This window comes from Manis javanica, chromosome 15, assembly GCF_040802235.1.
Source record: "Manis javanica isolate MJ-LG chromosome 15, MJ_LKY, whole genome shotgun sequence".
NCBI classification, from domain to species: Eukaryota; Metazoa; Chordata; class Mammalia; order Pholidota; family Manidae; genus Manis; species Manis javanica.
In genome coordinates, this window is record NC_133170.1 from 61,626,011 (window position 1) to 61,646,933 (window position 20,923).

The window sequence follows — 20,923 nt, forward strand, 5'->3', positions numbered from 1 at the left end:
AGTGTTCTTATTGTCCCTGCTTCTGATTAACTTAGTAGATCCACCTCCCAGACATTTTCCCATCCGGATTAATCTTTCCGCATCTCTGCCAAGTCACTTCTCATTTCTCTCAAAATTCAAATCCTTTGTGAAACCTTCCTTGCCGAAGTCTAACAACTAAATCTCTCTAGCTCTCTAGGAGAAGCCTGCTCTGTACTCTTCTAGTTGATAGTTTGTTTATTGGTTGTCTTAATTGCAACAAAGGAGACTAGATATTTTTTTTTTAATCTAGGCCATTTTTTTTTAAGAGAGATGTTTTGTGATATTTACAGTTTATTTTAACAGGATGAACTTTTTGTATATTTTGTCTTCTCTTTTAGAGGGGGCCCCAACTTACTTTATAGATGCATAGCTTTTTAGCACAGAAAAATGACCTTGCTCAGCCCACAGGTTAATTTAAATTTTAAAAAATTAGTTTTAAGTTAGCAGTCTGTTTTCTTCATAAAAATTGATACAGCATAGAGATAGCTGAAGTCTTTGACTACCAACCCCTCTCTGGGGGCAACAACTGTTCTATGTTTAGGTGCAACTTTCTAGTATAGTAAAATGTTTTTACATGGGTGTACTCATATTTAACAAGAATTAGTGTACTCTTTCAGTTTGAGTGTATACTGTGTTAGCATATTTTGAAGAACTGCTGCATCATGTTCCATAGTTTGGGTATGCCATAGTTTAGCCATTTGCTGGATTGATGGCAATTCAAGTTTTAACTTTATATTCAAAAGAGCTTTTTTGGTTACTGTTCTCTGGTGAAATGAAACTGTAGTGAAGGGAGCACAAATATACACTAATTATAGAGAGTAGGGGTTTATGATGGAAGTTCTCTTTGGTTTAGAAATTTATGTATGGGAGGCCACCCTTCCCAACCCCATTGTAATTATGACTCTACTATTTTCAAGTCCTGTGACTTCAGGGAGGACGCTTAATCACTCTAAGCCTCAGTTTTCTTTTTTATTAATGGTGGTAATACCTGCTTTGTCTACTCCATAGAGTTCAATAATATGATGTATGTGAAAGTGCTTTGTAAAATGGTATATAAATGTTGATTTTTATTTGCCTTTGTGAACCAAAAGAATACTTTATTTGCAATATAATTAAAGTTTCTTTTTTGGCTAGTTATGTGTATTACAGAATACTAGAGATAGCAAATTCTGTGTGCTTTTCAACATGGTTTTGCTATAATTTTTCTTAGGTACTGATAACACATTAGCTTTTTAAAGAGTATTTACAAAGCACATTTTTTCCAGTGCTACATGCCTTAAAAAATAAAGCTTATAAATTGACTGTAAGTGAAGCATCAGCAAATTGAACACTACATAAAGCAAAACACATATTTAAACAAAACTTCTAGTGAAATTCCTATGTGTATTTTTCTGTGGCAGCAGCAGATTCAGGTTAGCTTTCATGTCCTGATAAAATGGATTCTTACATTTATAGGCAGTATTAGAGTTTTAACAGTTCAAATATTAATTGATGTGATGGGTATCATTTTAAGAGGTAAGAGGTACAGTAGGGCTTTGTAGGTATTTTTCATTCAATTATTTATGAATGCCTGTAGTAGGGCCAGCAAAATCAACTTGTCCCTGTCCTCTTGGAATTCATACTATATGGGAGTGGAGGGTATCAGAAATGAAACACAGTCATACAGCTACACATACAATCACAAACTGTGGCATCTTCTATAAAAGTTAAGTAGCTATGAGAGAGTATAAAAATTTTAGACTGTGTAGAGAAGGTCCAGGAAAAACTTTTTTGCATAAAAAGATTTGAACTGAGATCTGAAGGATGAGTAGGCGTTACTGTATGGTGAAGTGGGGGGATAATTTTCCAGGCAGGGGAATGGCATGTGGGAAGGCCCTGATGGGAGAAAAAAGCTTTGCCCAGTCTGGGAACTGAAAGAATGACTTATGGATAGATTATGGTGGGTGAGAGGGAAGTGTGGCTAGGCAGGGGGCCAGATCATGTAGGGTCTTGTAGGGCTGGTAAAGGATGTTTTATTTTATCCTGTGTGAAATGGGAAACCATTACAAGGGTTGGATTTTAGTCAGGGGGAATGACATAATGGATTTGCATTTTTAAACAACCACTCCAGCTGCTATATGCAGACTGTGGGGGTATGGTAGGGGTGGAAGTGGGATAGACTGGACTGGCCATTTTAGAGTTCTATCTGGAAGAGAGATGTTCTTTCCCTTGGAGTTCACATTGAATTCAAACTACCAGCTACACTAAGGTCAAAATAGGTATTTGATTTAAAAACTCATCATTTCTTATTTTTAAGAAGTAGGGATAAAAGGGCACTTTTTTACCCAAAAAGTATAATATTAATTATTAAACACGATGTTTAATGTTTAACATGAAAGTATCAGGGTCAAATTAAAAATTGGAATATTGTTTAATGGTTTTTATAAGTTTTCCAAAAGCAGTAATACATAGAATAAGAGTGAGGTGAGGATCTAAAATGAAAAGAAGAGAAATAAATACTTATACTTGCTTTGGTTACAAAAAAATGAGACTAACAAAAAGTATAGACAGAAAATTGGAGGAATTTTGAGGAAATTGGGTACAGAAGGTGTATATAAAATTCTTAGCTTTCTGAATACCAAAAATAACCTGTTATAAACTAAAATGGAAAAGGAAAAAAAACAACCAAAAAACAGGCTCTAATCACAATGCAACAAAAAATGTAAAATATGTAAGCACATCCTCATCAGGATAAGTCTGATCTACATGGAGGAGACCATAAAACATCCTGAAAGACCTAAAAGTATGCCCTAAATGGAAAAACAGGTTACATTACTGGATGTGACATTTAAACATGAAATGACCATTTTTCAGTGAACTGGACAGAGTAAATTAGAGTAATAAGGTGGTTAAAAGCCTATCTGATATTTAAACATAGAACCACATTCATTATAGTAGTATTATATTGGTTTTAGAGTATCTCTGCAAGTCACTGGAACCTATCCAGCACCCCAGAATAAACTATGTACAACAATGTGATAAATGATGAATCATCATGAATGCCCCCTATGGCCATAAATATTAAACATCTGGAAAAGGGAGTTCTGCATGCTGAAGTGGACCAAGCACAGGTTTTGCAATCAAACTTGCCTAAACTAGAATATTTTAAGTGAGGAAAATAGTACCTCCTGTGCAGGTGTTGTGAGGGAAAAAGATACAGGTCCTGGCAACTATGGGGCATGCAAATCTGTTATTAATTAAAATCAGTATATTAGACTATATAGACATTTGAAACTTCTTTAAGAAGAAAGGGAAAACAAAATCCTAAGATGAAAAGCCAAACCACAAAGTAGGAAAATACTTGTGAGAAATATAAGTGAAGAATCAATATCTTCAATATGTAAAGAACTCCTACAGGTTGGTGAGGATGAAAATTCACACACAAGTGGTTACAGTAGGTGGATAGTTTACTGGGTAGAAAAATAATTTGTTAAACATTTGGGAAGGTGCGTAATTTCAACACTAATCAAATAATTTGTAACTATTCCTACAGAAAAGTAAAGTTCTATTCTCAATAGCAACAAAGCTGGAAGACATTTAAGAATAAGACATAAGTGAAAAAACTTCATGAAGAAAGGAAAAACCTTTACCTAAAGAATTTAAAAAACAACTTAAATAAATGGGCAAACATTACATGTTTCTAGAGGGGGAGGCATCATTGTAAAGATTGCAGTATTTTACAATTAATTTCAATGTAATTCTAATTGATACCCCAGTGAGAATTATTTTTGAACACTTGGTAAATTCCTTCTAGAATTCATCCGTAGGTGTAAATGCACTAGAATGGCCAAGAAATTTTTCAAATGGAAGAATAGTAATGGAGGATTTGCTATACTAAGTATCAAAACATACTGTAAAGCTACAGTAATATAAACAATGCACAAGAACAGACCCATTGGTACATGGAGCAATGCAGAATCCAGTAACAGACCCATTTATATAGAGAAATTTGGTTTATAATATTGGAATTTCAAAACAGAAAATGATTATCCAGTATATTGTATAGAGGTAGATGATGGGGAAGAAAGATTCTACTTCCCCATATTCAAAATGACTTTTATTTGGATTAAAGAAATAACTCAGAGACAAAAACAACCTGTACAAATATTAGAAGAATATACAAAAGAATTTGTTATGTTGGAGGATATGTCATATTGGAGATTATATTTTTTGGGTAGACCATTTAGGTAAGACCAAGACCCAAAGTCATAAAGAAAAGATTGATAAATTTGACCATTATCAAAGTTGGTATTTTTGTGTGATAAAAGACATTGCAAAGTGACAGACTGGAAAAAAAGTTTCTGTAACATGTATCAATTGGTAAAGGATAATAGAGTTGACCCATTTAAGAAATATATAGAGGCTATCAATAGTTCTCAGAAAGAGAACATCAAAGCAGTGAAGAGGAATTCAACCTCACTTGTGATTAGGGAAATGGAAATTAAAACAACTAGAGTTTTTGGTGGGGAGGGGGGTCTATCAGCCAAAAGTTAAAATGTTATCCAAAGATACAGAAAAAAATGCATCTAATACATTTTTGGGAACATAAAATTGTTTCAGCCTTTTCAGATGACAGTTTGGCAGAATCTATCAAAAATTTAAAAAACATAGGCTTTAATCTAGCAGGTGCGCTTCAAGGAGTCTGTGATATTCTCAAAAGGACACAAGTTAGTATGAACAAAGTCTTTTGCAGCATCACTTAAGAGGAAAAGCTGAAGATAACCAGAAATAAATTTTGATACCTCTATGCTATGGAATGTTACATAGTTTTAAAAGAGAGGTATGTTTGTATATATTGACATAGCCTGGGTAGATGTCTAGAATGTATTATTGATTCAAAAAAGCAAGTTTGATTCAATTTTTTATAAGGTAGAAGACAAAATAATTGTGTATGTGTTTTGACTAAAAATAGAAAAAGATCTAGAAGGAAACATGGAAAACATTTGATGTGACTATTTCTGAGGGGAAATGTAGAGGAGAGACTTATTTTTTTATTTTACATGCCCTTTCATTGTTTCAGTCTTTTAACAGTGAATGTTTACTTTTGTAATGAAGATGTTACACTTTCTCCTTTATCAATTTAATAAAGGCCTAAATTTAGACTAAAAAATTATAATACCTATTACTTATGAGGATGTGGTAAAATGTCACATTCTTATGTTATATTGGCGCTTGTTACCAAGAGCCTTGACATAGCAATTATCCAGGAACCATCAAAGGAATATTTTTAAATATAGAGAAAAACATAGAAGATGTATGTTGTAGAATTATTTTTAAGGGTGCATTTGCAAAATGGGTAAGTTTTGATATATCTATTGGATAATATACTATAGGACCATTAAAATGTTTATGAAGAAAAAGTATTAAAATGCTTATGGCAGTGTTAAGTGGAGGAAAATCAGAATACAAATTGTATGTATGATACTAAATTATCACTCTCAAAACAGTTAAACATCTCAGTCTTTGACAAAAACCTGTGGTGGAAAAATGTCTATAAGAAATTAGGTGAAAATCTTAAAAATTGTGGACTTTAGTAGGAAGTTGGTGATTTAAAAATTTTTGCTCTTACATATATTTCCAAGATTATATATATTTCATTAATAATGGAACATTTACCTTTAATAAGTACATTATGTCTAGGACATGTTGCCTCTATGATTAGTAGATAAGTGCCTTTAAAAAATAGATTATTTCCCTATCATATTAAAGCATACTCTAAACTATAAGAACTAATATCTAAACATTTTTGAGTGATGCATTCAGGAAGTTTGAATGAATTTTGTTGTTCCCAACATTTGGAGGAAAATTGCATCTTAGCAGTAGAATAAAAAATAGTTCTCATTTCTAATTTTATTTCTGTAGAATAAATGTAGAAACAAACACGGGCCACAGGATTTCCTGGTTTGACTCTTCTGTTAACTCACTGTGTTTCTAACACACATCCACTCATATAGCAAGTTACATTTAATTCTTTGAGGCTGAGCGGGACTTGTCTGAACCAAGGGCAGAAGCAGTGAGAGTGTGGTTATCATGTTGGGCCTACAAGCAGTTTGACAGTGGAGCTCAAGGTACTCCAGGGCATGCAGTGTAGGTGAGGCTAAAGAGGTTATCGTAAGGCAAGGGGATTCATTCCCTTACCAAGTATTACTGTGGACCTGGAGTAACATGTGGTTTAGTGGACAGGAAAGTCAATGAAGTGTGATAGGGGAGATAAGTTGACAGGCCATGTAAGGGCTCGGGAGCACGTATACATCATACATAACCAAAATTTGTGGGTGGGGTGGAGGTTGGGAATGATTCCTGGAGAAAGTGATGTGTATGCCAAGACCTGAAGGTAAACAGGAAATGGCCAATGTGAAGGCCTGGAGATAAAAGGAGCATAGGGATGAGGGTTGAGGCCTAGAAACAAACAAGACTTGGGGAGTAGAAGAACTTGGTTTAGCTGGAACTGCAACTCGAGTGGGCAGTGGTGAGAGATGACCCAAGAGAAGTCATCAGTGCTAACATTATTCAGTTTAAGAGCCATGTGTATAAATATGGAAATTACACTGAAAGTTAATGGGACCCATTGGAAAACTTTAAGTAGTATGCTAACAGCCCATTTGGCATTTTAGCAAGATTACATTGCAGTGGGTAATGGGTTTGTGAGGGGCAAGAAGGGAGGCTTTTGTAGTATTTCAGGGGAAGATGTTGGTGGCCTCAATTACAGCTGAGCCAGTGTAGGTGAAATAGAGGGATAAATTCATGAAGTATTTAGGAGATAGAGTAGACAGGACTTCGTGAGAGGGAGGAGGGTGGCTGAGAAGCAGGTTTCTGGCTTGGGCAGTTGAGGGACCAGTGGACCCATGTACTATAGCTGGGAATATAGTTGGCTTTGGCGAGGAAATGACACATTGAGTTTTAGATATGCTGAGTGTAAAGGGCTGATAGGACATGTAGGTTCTTCCTGAAGAGGATTTGCAAATAATGATTTTATGCTGCAAATAGATGCTTTACTATATGAATGACTGGGTGCTGTGCATAAATCCATTATTAAAATCGGTGTTTACATGTGGTAAATTATTCTTGGAATTTAATTATACAGCTATACATTGTTTAAGATTGGGGAATATCTGTCTTGCTTAGCCTGGACTATTGATGTCTGTCTCTTGGAATATTTAAGACTGCATGTTCCTGACTTTGGGTAATAATGTGTTTGTCTTTTGGGCTAGGCTGGGCCTTTCTGAGTAGGTGGTGGAGGTCTTTCTGATGTGTTAGTGGTCCTGTAGTCAGTCATCCTACTGTCAGTACTACAGACTAGTTGAAGTGATTTCTATCAACATTGCTGAATTGGTCCCTTCCACTTAGAAGCCGACCAGGGCATAGAGTCTGCATCCATCTAGAAGTGCCCACCTGGCCATTAGCTGTCTTAGGCCATTCGACTGCTGTAACAAACTACCACAGATGATGGGGTGGCTAAAACTACATTTATTTCTCACAGTTCTGGAGAGTGGGAAGTCAAAGATCAAGGTGCTGGTAGATTCAGTGTCTGGTGAGGGCCCACCTCCTGGATCATAGGCGGCCATCTTCTCACTGTGTCCTCACATGGTAGAAGGAATGAGGGAGCTCTCTGGGGTTTCTTGTAAGGCCACTAATTCCATCATCCCCTTAAAGGTCCCATCTCCTAACACCATCACACTGGGGATTCGGTTTCAGTATATGAATTTTAGAGGACACAAATGTTTAATCTACAGCAAAAACATAGAGATGTGAGAATCACTCACAGTGTCCTTGCCCCATAGCTGGAATGAGAGCCTTGGGAGTGGATTAGAACATGTAGAGCAGAATGAGGAGAAACTTAAAGCAGATCTGGGGCATGTGGACATTAAAAGACAAGGTAGAGGAGAATTCCTTTAAAAATTCATTAGTGAGGAAGGGAGTTGTCTCAATCAGGGAGTATCTGGTTGAAAGAAATAAAGCACTTTGTAGTGGCTTAGGTGATGGGGAATTTCTGAGGAGGCTACATGGCATCCAAGGTTGTTCCTTGGTTGGGGCCCAGTGTCTGGAAAGTTAACAGGAGTCAGTGCAGCTGCTCTCTCTGCCTTTGTCTATCCTATGTAACTCCTGTTGGTTCATGGTATAGACCTAGTCTTTCCACTTCTCTATTCTAAATTCTCAAGGGAGAGAATGTGATTGGCTCAGTTCAGCTGGTTGGCTTCCCTGCTGCAGAGCCTAAGGGAGCAGGTTTGCCTAGTGGTAGACTGAGCCTGGCAGAGTGGCGGTGTGAGCACAGTGTCTGCAGGAGGGAGCCTATCCTGGCAGCCAAGGAGGAAGTTCCATGAATAGGCAAGAGTAGTTTTAAATGGTTCAGAGATAGAATGAAGGGATTAGGAATGAAACTAGATTTGGCAGATTGAAGTCATTTAGCCTAAATTTAAAGATTTACCACAGCTAATCCAAGTAGAAGAGTCACAAGATGGATAACCAATGGCTATGTAATATGCTTGTACAGAAATTGGAAGAAGAGATTTTTTAAAAATGAAATTTAACTTTGGAGTTGTATCAGAGGCATTCAAAGTTTAGATTTTAAAAAGCAGTAATTTGTATTGCTTCTAGCACTAAAGCATTTCTACACCTTTATTCAAACTCTGGAATATGCAGTGTCTGTGTCACCTGATACATTATTAGAAATTCAGTATAGCTATTCTAGAACTCATTTATTTTTCATACTCTGCAAGTTCATAAAATAATCATAGCTTATTTCCACATCTTATTTTGCAGCGCCTTCCATGGTATTGTGAAAGATCTTGTGAGGAAGCCCTTGTTATAGCCAGACTAAACCTCTTGCCCAAAGATTATAAATTTTACCTCGTAGGTAAATGATGAGACAATTCTTAAAAGTAAATTGAACCCTTTTCTTCTGCAGAGTCAGCCCTGTTATGTTTGTTTGGCTTTCAAAATTATTTTTAGATGTGCTTTCCAAACATGTAGGATTAAGCTTGATTGGACTGATGAATATTTCACTGATTGAAAGTACTTGGCATCAGCTAGCAAACACATCATCAGGGTTCTTAGTTAACCAATAATTCAGTAACTTACTACTGCATGTCTTTATTATGATAGGATTAGGACCTTGTATAAGCCCCTAGACTCAAAATTAGAATCAGGGAACCTGTAGTTTGTACAAACCTTCATGATGCTTGGCAGATAGTTGGAGGTAGTAATACACTATGAAATTGATTTCAAGTTTAATACTTCAGTGTAAATATCCATGATGGTTTCTGAATAAATGTTTGAGTGCCCTCCGGGGGCATTATGAACAGTTAAAACAGACTCCTACAAAAGGTTTTCTTTAACAGCTAGAATTGAGAACTAGTAGACTACTAGATGGATGAACTGGTGTGGATGTAAATTGGGAGCAGAGGAGAGACAAGAAGCAGCCCACAGGAATACCAGGATTTGTGGAGGAGCAGGAGCTTTCCAGGTAGACTGAGCAAAAGGGTTATATGGTAAGAGTAGAGCACAGAACCCATGGAGTCATGGAAGGACTCAAGGGGTTTGGTTAGTAGTTTCCAGTAAAGATAAAGAATGACAAATGCCCTTGGTCTGACCAAGAGGAACTTCAGTGGTGTGGTGGTGGGTTGGGGAATGACTGGGAAATGAAGTGGTAGAAATTAGAACGTAATTCTTTAAGAAGCCTAGAGGAAGAAATGAAGGTGTGTGTGTGTATGGAACTTTGCATTGCATTTAAATGCTGAAGGGAAAACATGCAGAGAGAAGACAGAGTTGACAGATTTGTAGGGATGGAGGAGGAGGGAAGAGTTGGCCTTAAAATTCCTAGCCTAAGATAGTTACAGGGACTTGGAATGTAGTGAATGATTTTCAGTTCTTGTGAGATGATAAAGATCCCATAGGCAGTTGGAAATACAGGTAAAAAGACAGGACTGGTTATAGGAGAATGTGGAATCGTCATCATGGAAATGGTCCTCATTCAAGCCAAGCCAGTGGTTGAACTAAAAAGTGGAGTCAGGACATACCTTTAGAGGACACTTTTGTTTGGGAAGTAAGAATAAAAGAAATGACCAATGTTCTCAGCAAGGCCTAAGGGGGGTGAGAAAGTGCAGGGGATTGGGAACCAAGCAGACTTGTGTAAACTGGGAACCTGAGTGTGGGAGTGGGGCTGAAGGGATGGGGGCACAATCTGGAGGACTCATAGGATGAGAACATGACTTTGAGAGTGGTTGCAGAGGTGGAGGGGTATGGAGTATGTGGAAAAGGGAGAGGGTGTGTAATAGGCAGAACCAAAAGTGTGGATGTTCATGGGGAGGTTCTAGCAGTGATGATGAGAAGAGTGAATTGGTCATAGCTGGACAGGTCGGGAGATGCTCCTGGGTCCTGGGAGCAGATGAAGAGCTTGTCTGTACACATCCATCCATCTAGAGCTGTAATCAACAATGACCATAGAAAGGGAATTATATTTGTTTTTTTGTTTTTACAGGTATAAGACTTAAATTTTGTATAATTCCTTGCTACCTCCGATTTTTCTCAGATCGAGAATCTGATCAAATGGAAGAGAATTTTGAGATCTGTTCATGACATTTGAGGGGGCTCTTGCACAGGGAAAGAGTAAATATGACCAGTTTTTGATGTATTATTCTGACAAATGTCAAAAGTTAAATCCTTTTAATGTACAAGATCAGTTGTGATCATGGATAACATTTTTTTCCTTCTTTTTGGTAAAGGTACTAGGATGGCTAGTAGAGGTTGTTAGGCCTCTTTTTTGTAAAGTATTTCATTAAGGAAAGATAGTAGACTCCTAACATCAGAAGTGTTAAAATAGTACATTTAAATTCAGGAGGTGAGGACCGAATTCTAATATCAGAGTGCTCAGGTTTAAGTGGTAAGGCAAAATATTTAAAGTGTAAATTTACACAAGGGGTGGAGAAAGCAGGTTTCAGTTTAAGCCCAAACACATCCACTTGAGCAGGAAGAGTTTGAAAACCTCAGCACGGTGGTGGCCTTTACCATGTCACAGATCAATCATACTAAAAAAGGCATCCATATTCATCCAATATCAAAATCATCCATATTCCGCATGACATTAGTTTCTACAAAACTGAGTTGACTAGTTGATGTTAAACTTTTACTTTGATTTTATAATTTTCTTTTCATAGTTTGCATCCAATACATTTTTTTTTCAGATCTCAAACATTATCATGGCCCCTTGAGATGCTCATAAGCTGTAGGAACTGTGCAGAGGGAGGGTGCCTAAAGGATAGGATGCCCATGTTCTGCTGAGATGTCCAGGCATGTCTAACTGGGGTGGACTTGCTGGGAATCTCTTGGATTCACAGAGCTGCTTCCTGGGAAAACTTCATCTTCAGGGGAGCTGAAGTAACTGTTTTATTTATGGCTTTTTTGTTTCAAGGAGCAGAAATCCATCCAATTTTAAGAAATGGGATAGGTGTAAGGATGTGCCTGGACCAGAAAATAGTCAGAAACTAAGGTGGCTCAGAGATAAGCCACAGTCTTTTCTGTAAACAGTGGGTCTTTCAAGATGGCTCTCTTTTCTTTGTATCTTTTTCCTCTTGCTGCCATATGGCTTATTCTTTTTTCCTACCCCTTTTCTCTACCTTACTTAGAGATTCTGCTTCCTTAGACTTTGGTTTGCTATGATCCCTCATGACCTCTCCAGTTTCTTTGTCCGTCAGCTCTTATGGCTAATGACTTCATTCTTGGCATGTTTAGATTCCTGAGATAGAGAGATTGGGACTCTGACTTCTGTTGCTTTAATTGTTCCAAACCACAACAGAAGTCACTGTTAAGCATTTGGTTCAGGTGTCTGCACTTGAACTAAGAAGCTGCAGTGAGGGGAGATGGACCAGCCTGGCCCTGCTGTTAAAGGCGAGGCCATTCCTGTTAGTAGAATTTGAGGCTTGCAGGGACCATTGTTGCTGTATGTAATTCAGTAAGGAAGAAAAACATGGCCCAATATCAAAACCATTTGAATTCCTCCAGATATATTCCTGCCCTTCTAAGTATACCCTTTTAACAGCCTTCATTCTAAATCAACCCTTTGTTCCCATTGAAAACTGAAATCCCTGAATATATCGAAATAATTTTCACTTTTCCATTTTCTTCCTATTTTAGTCTGTCTCTGACACTGCAGAGTCACTTAGGGTAATCTGTAGGATTCTATTTCTCATGTTAGTGATTTCTGCTTAAGCTGATATAGCTGCTTCAGATAGCTTTTCAGGAAAGTTGGATAATTCCAACTTCATGTCATTCATATATTTCCTTTCCCCCAAAGTTCTGGAGAGCTGTGCAGATATACAGTAATTTAGCACGTTCCTCAGATTCACAGAATTGAGAAGGACAGTTAAGTGTTCTATCCGTATGTCAACACGACAGCAGTTTGATACCTAAGGGCCTTAATAATGTCATCAGACTTCCTAAGGAAAAGTTCCCCAAACTTAAAAGTACATCTTGAAATCTATATCCGAACTATTCTCAATGGTTATAGAATATAGTGGGGCACAGAGGGAGATAGTAGATAGAATTAAAAAAAATGAGAATGATAGCTAATCTTTTTGATTGCTTAAAATTTTCCAGCCCCTATTTTAAGTACTTGTCATACATTAACTTATTTAATTCTTCAACCACCTTATATGGTTACTTTACAGGATTGGCTGCCTTGTCATCTCCAATAACTCTATTCTTGCCCTCTTAGGTAAAAGTTACACAGCTAGCATGTGGTAAAGCCACAACCTGATGCTAGTCTGTGCCCATCAGCACTCCTCTCAACTGAGAAATAAGTGAAGAACTGTACTGATTTTAGACTTTACAGGATTCCAGCCAAACTGAGTCCTTTTCCCGTACCCAGGATCTATAAACCTAAACTCGGTTTGGATAAACTTCCTATCAAGAGGCTAATCCTAATAATTTGGAGCAAAGTTGGATATTCCAGGGCTGCCTGGATATTCCTTTCTAGGGTTTCTCAGGTTTTCTCACTCTCTTCCTTTGGCCCTGCATGCCTTGAATCCCACATATTTATATAAATCCCAAGTATAAGTGGGTCTGCTTATCTTCTGAGCTGGGACCTCACATTTATAATGGCCAGTTCTTCAAAAAGAATGTTGTGATCCTAAATTTTCCATAGCACAAAGCTCTACTTTTATCTCTGCATTCCTCCAGACCATCAGGATCCTGAGGCTTTTGTGGCCCTTCAGCTACTGTGGGCCCTGCCCCTGCCTCCTCTTCTGGAATGTCGTGTGGTTTTGAACCCTGTCACTGTCCTAAGTTTTCCCTTTGTTTCACCATTTTTCCTAGATGGTCCCCTTCAAGTATTTCTAAATGAAGCTGTCTCTGGAGTTTTCACTAAGCATATACGCTTTGGGGCTCAGTGAGGAAGAAAAATTTCCCTCATGATTTTCCTTAAACTCTTGCCTTTACCTGGATCTGAGCTCCCCAGATCTTGGGCAACCTTCCTTAAGTCTAAAGATAGCAGAAACATCTTTGTCCCATCTGGAGTTCCTCTTTGTTCCTCTGGATTTCCTCTTGGTTTCCAGACTCATGCCATCTGTTTTTCTTTTCCATGGTTCCTGTGTTCACTGAGATATCAAAACTTGTTTTTAAGCTAAGTTTGTTACTCCATAAGTTTATGGTGTTTTTTTCCCAAAGCCTGAACAGCTGCCTTCTTAAATAAGAGTTCTTGAAAGTTATCTTACCTGGGGATTATGGTTTTACATCGGTCTCTGAAAATCTGATTTTGATAGTCGTCATGTTTCTGGCACAAGCATTTTTTTTCCCTTCATTTTCTTTTGAGCCTTTGGATTTTTTTCCTTCTTCAGCTCAGCTCAAGAAGACAGCATATCTCTAACACAGGACAGGTATTTGTTCATCTTTATTTGGTCATTGCTGAAATCTAGAATACTCTAGTTGAACATGCAGTCTGGATCTCTGTGGTTCACATATATAATTATACATTATCTCTGTACGTAGCTAGGAAGCAAGAGAAAGGAGAACCCTGTCTTGATAATTGTTGGCCTAGGGGTGGGGGGCACAGGGCTTGTCCTTTCCGCCACTGCCAGAGGTTGACTGCTCAAGCTTTTGGGTTTCTCTCTCCCCTGACCTCACTTCCCTACCACATGAGGAGCACTGACTTAGTGAGGTAAGGATGTTTCAGTGGCCTCTGTCCTAGTGGATTTAGCCACTGTACCCAGGTAGAAGGTTAAGCCCAGGGTGTGTGTGGTATCTCTTCTCTTTCCTGACTTTACATGGCTAGAGTAGTAAGGCTGGAGCCACTCCTAAAAAGAAAAGGGCTGGCCAGCTCTCCTTTTTTTCTCTTTCCCCACATGCTGGCTTGATTTCCAGGTGTTTGCCCTAATTGGATGCTTGGGGCAAGTGTACCCTGGCACAGTGGCAAATGTTCTTTCTTGCTTCTCTGTCTCTTTCTGGCTCCATCCTCTCTCCCCTAAACTGACTTGGGTACCCTCAGCCAGCCTTCTTTATTATGGCTGATAAGACTGAAGATACAGGTCTAGTATTTTATGAATACCTATTCATGCCAATACTGTTTTGGTCTCAAGGTCAAGGTTACCACTAATATAGGGAGAAGGAGTTCTCCATGGGATCTACCCAGCTTATGGAATGCTCCCTCAGGAATTGAAGGCCCAGTAATAAAAAAGTGTTTATGTATTGCATTTCTAGCCAGTCCTGTGCACATTGCCATCTAGAGTACCTAGGAGTGAGGGTGTTTGCTGAGACCACTGGCCAAATTTGATAATAGTCTTTTAGTAGCACATAGCACACACCTCTAAAAATAATGCTGACCACCCATCAGTGGCAACCCTACCAGGTTAAAAGCCTGAATGTTGAAGTTTGGCATTGTTGTAGCCATTCCCTGGCCCTTTTTAGAAGTTTGGTGGTGATAAATTTCTGTCCATGCTAATTCTGATTTCTGATTGCCAGATCTTATCCCATTTTAGTGTTCTTGTTATTTCTGTATAATTCTCTGGCTATAAGAAGAAGTCAGCTACTTTTGCACTTTATACTTACTTCCTGACTGAGCCTGTTCCACAAATCTATCTCCTCTGTATGTGCTTGCTTTGGTCTGCCAAACAGTGTAAGCAATGAGTTGTAACCCAGATATAAAAACAGCCAGAATCTGAGATAACTGCAGGAGTCAAATTTGTAGAAACAAAGTAGAATGGTGGTTTGCTCAGGACAGTTGAGAGGGTGAAGGAGAGTTGGTCAGTGGACACAGAGTTTCAGTTTTGCAAGATGAAGTTTTGGACATCAGCTTCACAGTATACTTAACACCACTGAATTACGTATTTAAAAATGGCTAAGATGTAAATTTTGTGTTACTTGTTTTTTTACCATTGAAAAAAAAGGCATTAAAAAAAAGAGCCAGAATCCTGAGTCCCTAACTTTCTGACCTGCCAACTACTGTGACACTCATACTTTCAGTGTCACTGGGGACAGGCCTGCAAAAATTCCACTTTTTATTTCTGTCGAGGTCTCCCAGGCCCAATCTGTATTTTCCTTTAGTTAGCTAGGCTGGGCCCCAAGTGACCTTTAGGCATTTCTTTTTCTTTTTTTTTTGTTATTAAGGTACAATTATATGAGCAATATTATGGTTATTAGACTTCCCCCATTATCAAGTCCCCACCACATACCCCATTACAGTCACTGTCCATCACCATAATAAGATGCTCTAGAATCACTACTTGTCTTCTCTGTGTTGTACTGCCTTCCCTGTGCACACCCCACCCCCTACATTATGTGTGCTAATCATAATGCCCCTTTTTCCTCCTGTCCCTCCCTTTCCACCCGTCCTCCCCAGTCCCTTTCCCTTTGGTAACTGTTAGTCCATTCTTGGGTTCTGTGATTCTGCTGCTCTTTTGTTCCTTCAGTTTTTTCTTTGTTCTTATACTTCACAGATGAGTGAAATCATTTGATACTTGTCTTTGTCTGGCTTATTTCACTGAGCATAATACCCTCTAGCTTCATCCATGTTGTTGCAAATGGTAGGATTTGTTTTCTTCTTATGGCTAAATAATATTCCATTGTGTATATGTACCACCTCTTCTTTATCCATTCATCTACTGATGGACACTTAGGTTGCTTCCATTTCTTGGCTATTGTGAATAGTGCTGTGATAAACATAGGGGTGCATATGTCTTTTTCAAACTGGGCTGCTGCATTTTTAGGGTAAATTCCAAGGAGTGGAATTCTTGGGTCAAATGGTATTTCTATTTTTATTTTTTTGAGGAACCTCCATAGTGCTTTCCATAATGGTTGAACTAATTTACATTCCCACCAGCAGTGTAGCAGGGCTCCTCTTTCTCCACAACCTCACCAACATTTGTTGTTGTTTGTCTTTTGGATGTTGGCCATCCTAACTGGTGTGAGGTGATATCTTATGGTGGTTTTAATTTGCATTTCTCTGATGATTAGCAATGTGGAGCATCTTTTCATGTGCCTGTTGGCCACATGAATTTCTTCTTTGGAGAAGTCTGTTCAGATCCTCTGCCCATTTTTTAATTGGATTATTTGCTTTTTGTTTGTTGAGGTGCATGAGCTCTTTATATATTTTGGATGTCAGTGCTTTATTGGATATGTCATTTATGAATATATTCTCCCATACTGTAGGATCCTGTTTTGTTATACTGATGCTGTCCTTTGCTGTACAGAAGCTTTTCAGCTTGATATAGTCCCACTTGCTCATTTTTGCTTTTGTTTCCCTTGCCCGGGGAGATATGTTCATGAAGAAGTTGCTCATGTTTATGTCCAAGAGATTTTTGCCTATGTTTTTTTCTAAGAGTTTTATGGTTTCATGACTTACATTCAGGTCTTTGATCTGTTTCGAGTTTATTTTTGTATATGGGGTTAGACAATGATCCAGTTTCATTCTCTTACATGTAGCTGTCCAGTTTTGCCAGCACCAGCTGTTGAAGAGATTGTTATTTCCCCATTGTATATCCATGGCTCCTTTACTGTATATTAATTAACCATATATGTTTGGGTTAATATCTGGACTCTCTATTCTGTTCCACTGGTTTATGGGTCTGTTCTTATGCCAGTACCAAATTGTCTTGATTACTGTGGCTTGTAGTAGAGCTTGAAGTTGGGAAGTGAGATTCCTCCTGCTTTATTCTTCTTTCTCAGGATTGCTTTGGCTATTTAGGGTTTTTTTTTGTGGTTCCATATGAATTTTAGAACTATTTATTCCAGTTGTTGAAGAATGCTGTCAGTATTTTGATAGGGATTGCACTGAATCTGTAGATTGCTTTAGGCAGGATGGCCATTTTGACAATATTAATTCTTCTTACCCAAGAGCATGGGATGAATTTCCTTTTGTTAGTGTCCTCTTTAATTTCTTTTAAGAGTGTCTTGTAGTTTTCAGGGTATAGGTCTTTCACTTTAGGCATTTCTTTGCCTCTACCCAAGGGTGGCTTGAGCTTGCCAATGTCTCTTCCTTTTTCTCGTAGGCCTGAACATGGGTTTTGTCCTCCTGGGTCTTACTGTCCAATGGTGCAAAAAGGAAGCAAGCTTAGTAAACAAGAGTCCCTCTCCCTGCACATTAGAGCTTATCTGACCTAAACCTTCTTGTGCTTACTTTCCCGTTTTCACCTCCTCCCAGTTCTGGCTTGCCCTTCAAGCAGAGAGATCCCCAGCCCAGCTGTGAAAAATTGGCGCCTTAAGGAGGATGGATCCAGTAGAATCAGCCAAAGGGAAGGGAAGATTAGGCAGATTAGGCAGGCAAAAGTAAACTTTCTCATATTTGGTTGTGCTCACAGTGCACTAACTCTCTAGGTGTCTTAATTGTCCTCCAGAGATGTCACTTTCAGGCCCTCATCAATGCTCCTGAAGCATTTAACCTCCCACAATTTGAGAGTGAGTATCTGCATGACTAACAATAAGTCATTTCATAGTTGAGTAAACTGAGGCTAATGAGAACGAATGACCTGTGACCACAAAGCTCTTTAGTATCTGATCAAGAATTTGAACTTAGGACCTTTGATTGCAAGTCCAGTGTTCTGTCCATCAAATTATTATGACTCTTAATGCATATGTATGTTACATATTTACTAGATAGGTAAGATAAACTTACAAGATATGTAGTATTCATGTAGGGCCTTCACTGAAGCAGATCACATTTTGTCCCATTACTCAGGCCTATCTGTGTGCAGAGTCAAAGAGCAGGAAAAAAGTAGTGAGGAAATGACGTGTAAGTCAGATGTATTTTAAAACAATCCCATGACTAGAGGGTCACGGGGGCAGGGGGAACTGCTGGATTGAAATGGAGATGCAGAAGACAGACATGTAGGTATAAATGCAGTGCTTGACTGGACAGAAGAACCTTAATTATATAGGGAGATAGATCCTCAAATCTCAGGAAGTCTCTGCCTGTGAAATGACATTCTTGGCAAATGAATGATGTGTCATGCACTAATTAAAATAAGGGAAAAAGGAAACTTGTATTTATTTAGCCTTAACTATGCTGTGGGTACTCTGATAGGCACTTTCACATTCATTATCTGTAATTATCACAGCAAAGCATTGTAGACATCATTATCCATATTTTTACAGATCAGTCACGATCACATAGCAGGTAGCAGAGCCAAGGTCTCCACCCAGCTGTGTCATTTCATAGGTCATTTTGTGGGAGTACTTGGCTGTAGGAAAGCTGGGAATGTGTACCTATGTCATCCTTCATCACTTTAATAATGTGCAGTTACCTCAGACTCAAGAAAACTTGGCATCATTCCCTCAGTACTTTTTGTTGCCCTTCTCTGGACTTAATTTTATAGTCGCTGGTAATTTCTGAGGTAATGGCTTCTTTTGTCTTTTATCTTTTTTCCACTCAGAGTTCTTAGGCCAAGTCACCCAAAGGGCAGTTGTCCTGAGGACAAAGTGAAAGCAGCGCTCTTCCCTGTAGCTCATGAAAACCCAGAGCCCAAATCATTAGCCAGTGAACTCTTAGAGGAGAGGTCAGGGAACCTAGGACTTTTGGCATATAGGGCTTAAGGAAGTGTGGGCAGAAATAGCGGGAGGGGAGATGGAAGTGAGGACCGCACACACCTGGGGCCCCACACACAAGTAGGAAACATGGTCAAGTGTAGGGATGAGGTGCCCTCCCCAGGAGACTGTGGTGAGTGGCTGAAGGAGCCATCGTCAGAGGTTCTCTTAGTGCTCAGGAGTCACACTGGATTGGAGTCTTCCAACCAGCTTGTGGCGGGGAAGGCAGGAAACATGACATAAAGTCCGCTACTGTCAGTAAACTTTAACAGTTTTGACCTCATTCCAGAAAGGAGAAGCATAGACCCCAGCTGGCATCATCATCATAAGTTTAGTTGTAGAATCATCATGAATCAGAACCTCCTTTGACCAACCTAACAAGTTGATCCCAGTACCCTTGTGGAAATTATCCCTGTACATCACTGAGGCAGATGATTATCAGAAGTATATTCAGGAAATACTTCTTGCTACTTGAGCACCAGGTAGGGCAGCATTTGCATACTAGTTACAGCATATTACTGAGATGCTGAACAGATGGTAGCCAATGGCCAAAGACTCGTGGACTGTTTGAGGAGTGTGCTTTGAGGTTGTTCCAGTTTTCAGAAGTGCATGGTGCTCCAGTGACTAGGTACAGTGCATGAGAACCTGAACAGGCTGTTATGTGAATAGAAACCTGGAATATATTCTGAAGCTGGGCATTCTGGTGTAGAGTGATTTGGTCACAAGAGATTTAGACTCAGGAATTAGAGAGATATGCTTGGGTCACTGTAAGTGAAACTCCCCCCTCAGCTTTGACCACCACCAACTTCTCATTACAGAAGTTAGCCTGAGAAGATGAGGGAGCCTGTGTTCTGTTCTGTGAGTGAGAAGGACATCCAGAAAAGTGGCCTGGCGGTTGGGCCTTCTGGGGTATTGTCAGCCAGGGCAGATGAAAAAGAGTGAGGAGTAGACTAACAAGAGGTTTTAGTGGCTGCTCTAGAGTGTTTGTGGAAACCAGGTGGTGCTTCTTTAGGGGCTTTCTGAGAGCCAGTCACCAGGGTGAGACGTCTAGTACCTTACAAGGAGGGACATGACTCTGACCTGTACCACTGAGGTGGCCCAGGGGCCATGCAGAGGAACTGTAATGAGGAAAAACAGCTGTGGTTTCTGTAAGAGTGTGGTACTAGAAAAAGTGGGGGAAACATGAAGGACCTATTTGGGACATGGACGTGCTGTGGGCAGCCAGAACCAGTGTCTTCCAACCCCCAGTATCTTCTGTCCCAGGACTGATGGAGGTGGGAGAAGCAAAATAGAATGGGTTTCTGCATTCCATAGTCCTTCATGAGTTACACGTGACTGCTGTAATTAAGTTATTCTAAGACAAATAGCTGAGCAACGATTAAGTGGACTGACTTGCATACTTGAGTATACTTTGTCATGTGCATTTTAGACTGGAATTTTCTGAAGGTATAGTGGAGATAAGTGAGGAGGTACATGCTGGCTCTGTTATATGCCCATATCCCTGAGGTACACAGGGAGTGGTGGCCTTGAGCAGAGCAAATAACCCTCTTAGCCTTGTTCTTTGGCAGCATGCAGGCACCAGGGACTTAAATGGCCTTTCCCTTATTTTTTGTGTGCCAGGGCCTGTAGAGAAAGGCAGGCAGAGGTATGACTTCCCTTGGAGTTGTACTGCTGCCACATTAATACCTGACTGAGTTGACTTCTGGGACTTCCTGATCATTTGTGAGGAGGAGGATCCTAGCCAAGCTGGGAACATGCACCATGTCCTCTTTCCATGAACAGGGGCACCTGTTAAATCCAGGGGGATGATATAAGATAGAATTGCATGGCCTTTGTGGATTAATGCCAAATGGATAAC

The 20,923-nt window shown here is 39.2% G+C and overlaps 2 protein-coding genes across 4 annotated transcripts in view; both read left to right on the forward strand.

The window, feature by feature from the left end:
- Positions 1-20,923, forward strand: part of ZNF664 (zinc finger protein 664) — a 51,063-nt gene that overhangs the window by 219 nt on the left and 29,921 nt on the right. The window lies entirely within an intron of this gene.
- Positions 1-20,923, forward strand: part of RFLNA (refilin A) — a 227,290-nt gene that overhangs the window by 215 nt on the left and 206,152 nt on the right. The window lies entirely within an intron of this gene.